Source organism: Austrofundulus limnaeus, unplaced genomic scaffold (assembly GCF_001266775.1).
Source record: "Austrofundulus limnaeus strain Quisiro unplaced genomic scaffold, Austrofundulus_limnaeus-1.0 Scaffold66, whole genome shotgun sequence".
Taxonomy (NCBI): domain Eukaryota; kingdom Metazoa; phylum Chordata; class Actinopteri; order Cyprinodontiformes; family Rivulidae; genus Austrofundulus; species Austrofundulus limnaeus.
Genome location: NW_013952468.1, coordinates 2,102,281 through 2,107,564, shown reverse-complemented (window position 1 = coordinate 2,107,564; position 5,284 = coordinate 2,102,281). Strand labels below are relative to the sequence as shown.

The following is a 5,284-nucleotide window of genomic DNA, read 5'->3' as shown; positions in this document are numbered from 1 at the left end:
GGAAATCAACTCTGTCTTGAACCTACTGTCCTCAGACTCACAAATTACCACATGCTGTTTTAGAAKTGCACTCATACATTTAACCAATCACCAAGCTGCTGTGGAAACTGCAAAACAACCTGAAAACTTCTGTTTTATAAACAAGAAACTTCTAGACTTCTGGTGTGAAGACAAAACAGAGGAAAGAAGAAAAGAAGCAGAAGTTCTGTCCAACGAAAAGTTGAACAATAAAAAGGTTCATGAAGTCTGAAAGAACCAAATCTGAAATYTGTTTGAGCAACACATTGAAGTCACGGATTATATTTTCTGTGCTGCCTCTGTAATATGAACCAACTCTGTCAAAACCRATTCTGTTGTTAAGATAAAAACAAAACTCATCCTGAAACAGTTTCATTCTTGGTCATTTTGAATTTATTCTGTTGTCTGCTGGCTCTAAAATCAAGTAGAACCTGAGCCCAGAAATGTTCTCGCCCCAAGCAGAGCTCAAGATTCACTTTTGGCAACAAACTTTACAGACGTTTCATCACAGAGAGGCATGAGGGGGAAAAACAGCTTAAAAACTAAAGACAACAACTGTGTGTCTCCTCCTTCCCACCTCCTCCTTTATTTCTACATGCAGCCTRAGTAGCACTGAAAAAACATCTGTAGGTTCTACAATTTCACTTTTAATAAATCATACAACCACATCCAACAGGCTGAAAAACCTTGCAGCTAGTACTCTCCAGTGGAGATGTTATAATGACTTATTTTCTTCTCTTGAGCTTCTTTTATTTCACTAAAACCTGGTTCTACACTGCTGCAGACCAGAAATGTTGATAACTGGCTGGAGTTCTGGATGGTGTTTGGGGATCAAGAAGGAAGAGGAGAGACTGAGGTCCTTGAATTTACAGAGGGGGCAGAGCAACAGAAAGGAGAGTGAGAAAAATCAAACTGTGTTAATGGCCGTGTTCAAATTCAGGGGCTGCATCCTCCTAAGGCCAAATTTGTAGGCTGCTTACGTCACTGTGCCATGTCTGAAGCTGCCCAAATTCAAATAAAGGTGGGAAGCATTAGGCTTGACCAGTGGTTCCCAAACTTTTTGTCTTCTGACCCACAAAATATCCATGGCAAAAACTTGTGACCCCAAATATTAATGGTCTGAGGAAATGAGCTTCGTTATTAATAACCCTAAAAATACAGGTTTTTTGACAATCTAAACAGTTTGTACACAAATATAAATACTTATTTTTACTTATTTTGCGTTTTTGTAATAACTATAGGGAAAATATTACATCAGCAATTATTTTATTACCCTTTAAACTGATTTCTGGAGATTGTCCAAGGTGCTTCATGACCCATAATTGGGTCCCAAGCCCYACTTTGGGAACCAAAGTGCAGTGGCAACAAACTTTACAGATGTTTCATCACAGAGGCATGAGGGGGGAAAACAGCTTAAGTTTTCAGCTTTTGACCCACAGAATAACAGTAGCAGAGACCCGTACTTATAACTATTTTTGGATGATAAACATTAGCATCAGGTCAACTAAACATGGGCATAGTAACAATATTTTTATTTACTACATTTGTCCATTTTAAACATACTAACCTCACTCATTTGTAACGACTAAGGCAAAAATGTAACTAATTCAGAAAATCTTTTCAGGACCCCACCTTGAGGTTTCGGGACCCCACTTTGGGTCCCGACTCCAACTTTGGGAAACACTGGGCTAGACCATCCATTTACCATTTACCATCCAAATTCACAGCCTCTTTTTCTGGTCTTTACAGTCTACCAAGACCCGGCCCACCTAGACCGGGAAGGCCAGGTGTTTTGAAGGACCCAGCCCCTGAATTTGGAAAGAGCCATAGATAGCTGTGTCTTTGAAAGTCACTTTATTTGAGGCAGGCACACATGTCCCAAATCTATACCTGTATATATAAAATTACTAGATATTCTGAAGTCTAACATATACTGTTGCGTGTCTGGCAGATTGTTTTCTTCCTCCTCTTTCTCCTCTATTTTCAGGTTCAGTTTGCAGGCTGGAGCCAATTTGGATCTTTAAAAGCTGATTGGATGGAAGAGCTTTGAACAGACCAACCAGGACTCCACCACACCCTACTTAAGAAGCCCACCTGGAGGTCTGGGCTGGCTTCTTCTCCTCCCTGCTGCAGCTGCTACTGCTGCTGATTGCCTGGTGCACCTGTGCTGCTGCTCCTCCTGTGAAACCTGCTCCATTGTTTAAAGGTTTGTGGTGGGAGTTAAGAGGACTAGGTAAGTTTGGGATACCCTGTACATTTTTCATCACGTAGCTAACTTTATGTTAAAAACATTAGGTAAGTAGGTTGGTGCCACCCATGTAAAGTTTTGGTGAGACCTTTTTTTAGAGAAGTTTATCAGGGTGTTTTTCTTTCTTTGTTTTCTATTTAGACCAGATTGTAGACAGGCCCTGTTTTGTTTTGCTTGTTTCTTTTGTTTGGCACCACACCTAATGGTCCCTTTCTCCCCCACAGTGGTACAGTCTTTTGGAGCAGAGAAAAAAAATAAAACTTTTTCTACACCTTTTGCAGTGACTCGTCTATTTATTGTGGTTGTCGTGTTGCTGCCCCTTGTTTAAAGGAAGGGGTCGTAACATATACAAAGATTGATCTGAGGCTGCTTTTATTTTGTTCTTAATATGAGAATAAAGAGAACAGAGAAAAAACCCAAAACAAAATAAGGACAAACTYGGAAAAGGATGAACATAGAGACAGTGATGCCATGATGCCCTAGGGTCCTCCAACAGGATGATACCTTCTGAGTAGGCAGAAAAAAACAGTGGAAATAAAAACATGATGGAGAATGTTTTTATATAACCAATCCCTCAAACAGGCTGTTTTTTGAACACAAATCCATCCAGAAGTATCCTCAAAGTACTTCTAAGACTATAACTCTGTATTACATGAAACACACAAGATGTAAAAGGATGAGGGATCAGGAAAGGACTAAATGAAAGGTTGTGTAACTCTACCACACACTGGATCAGTCATCACAGGCAATACAACATAAATGAATAATTAAGATCTCTCACCTAATCCACTAGTAAAGGTGGCTTCTTCTGGTGAGGAAAAGAAAAGAAAGAAGCCAGAAGAAAAACACATCACATTACAAAGAATAACCAGACATGAAACAGCCACTTACCACTTCAGCCACAGATTAAAAAGGTATAAGGAGAAGTTGAAACAGGTGAAGTTGGGAAAATGTTAATTGGATTAGTCTTGATATTAATGTTGTAAATTTATGTTTACCAAACACCTATCTGGAAGTGATGAGAATTAATATTAAATTAAATTAAAGCATTTGCTGGTGAGTAATATGGAACTTTGTCAGATAGTAACATACTGGACGATTCATCATTTTTATTTTCTATTGCAATATAACTAAGCAGGTAAAAGCTGTGACTTTGGTAAAGTGAGAACTAAAGAGCTTCAGAAGAGAACTGTTCCAGTTTATGGGGGAGGTTCTTGGACACAAAAAAATAAATAAATAAAGTAAGAGGTGGCAGAGGTAAGAGGTGTGCCTTTTACACCTGTCAAAAGTGGTTCAAACATTTCTGTCTTTAAACACAAAGTGTAAATCAGTGAAGTGTGAGATGGAGACATTAGATAAGTAATACCTTCAAACTCCTCAGCTGTGAGTGCCAAAGAAGCAAGGAGTAAATGTTAGTTTCATTTCAAAATGTTAACTTGCTAAAAAATAAAAATGTACACTAAACGATGGAGGTATGATTTAATAATATGCATGGTAACAGGTAAGAAGAGTTAATAATGGGTATGGTAAAGTATGATAACAGGAAAACACCTACCAAACTCCACTGTCACATCGTCTTTGACAGCAAAAAACAGACAAAAATAAACAAAGAAGTTAAACATGATTAATGAGGGTGAACCTTTTAAAACTAAATTATTATTGACTGGTGGGAAACTACCACTAACCAAAATATTTAACTCTCTAAAGGTCCTTTATGACAATAACTGTTCTTACAGGGAAAATATGGATCATCTTACATAACTACTGTAAATTCTAGCACAGCGTGTTTCCAAGCGGTAGTTGCGGTTTGAGCATTTTACGTGTGTGCGGTGCGTCCAAAGCAACCGACGCTGGAGTTGCAAAATCTGAACTTTTGTACTTTGAGGAATGGATTAATCTTTAGACTGCATGAATGTGGATCTGTTTTGATGATTATTCATGCACAAGTGTGTTTTTGAAAAAAATTAAAATAAAAAATAAACATCAAAACTCGAAGTCTGTTTTCTTTCTTTTTTAGAAATGGATTTTGATGAATGTGTGTAAAAATATAAGGCACTTTCACAAAACAGTTACAAAAAATGGCCACAAATACTAATCTGTCTTTAAGCTGCAACAGATTGTTCATAAAATAGTAATAATGTTGCACAAACCCGACATACTGTAAATGTGAACTTAAAACAAGCATTGGGTGGCTATAGGTGTGGAGCAGAACTCAGCTGATGTTGAATGTAATTTTATTGATTTATTTAAAAAGGACAATGCACAAAATCAATTTTCTATTAATATAAATGCACCTGAATTAGCACAACAGATAAATTGTGTGAAAGTGTAACAGATGCCCTTCTCATATTTTCAAAACAATTTATTTTTGTTTAGACTTTAAATTGCCTTGGGATTCCCCCAGACAAGCTGGCCCAAGTGGTTGGGGAGAGGGAAGTCTGGGTCTCTCTGCTTAGGCTGCTGCCCTCGCGACCTGACCCCGGATAAGCAGAAGAAAATGGACGGACTTTTAAATCTCGAGGCCAGGTGGTTGAAACAAAGGAACTGAACCCCCYCTTTCCTTTTCACATGTCAACTGTTACCGCTCTGTTATTACTTTGTTTGGCAGCAAAAGATATAAGCAGGCTAACTTCAACCYACCTTAATCCATTCAGAATGTAGAGCTGTTTAGTACAAATACCTTGTTACTGTACTTAAGTAGAATAGTTGAGTATCTGTACTTTATTTGAGTAATAATTTTTCAACATACATTTTACTTCCATTTCTTACATTTTCACACAGTTATCAGTACTTTCTACTCCTTACATTTTAAAAAAAGCAAGACATAGAAAGTTGTTACTTTTATTTCATTTTTGCTTGTTTTAATTCCAGCTTGTTATTGAAAAAATAAATACCATCCATATAAATTGTGCCTCCTAGATAGAGTGAATTTAACTGTGATTGAATGAGAAGTATAAATATATTAAATTCTGATACCGTATTAGTTTGTACACAAAAATCATGTCACACTCCAGCAGG

The 5,284-nt window shown here is 37.5% G+C and overlaps 1 long non-coding RNA gene across 1 annotated transcript in view; it reads right to left on the bottom strand.

Moving 5' to 3' along the window:
- Positions 1 to 2,857: 2,857 nt before the first annotated feature.
- The window catches only part of LOC106518833 (uncharacterized), a 5,593-nt gene continuing 3,166 nt past the window's right edge, over positions 2,858 to 5,284 (bottom strand). The window contains exons 2-3 of the long non-coding RNA XR_001310371.1: positions 3,822 to 3,842; positions 2,858 to 3,074 (exon numbers count right to left, since the gene is read on the bottom strand). This is a non-coding gene — a long non-coding RNA (uncharacterized LOC106518833). The remainder of the gene's footprint in view (positions 3,075 to 3,821; positions 3,843 to 5,284) is intronic.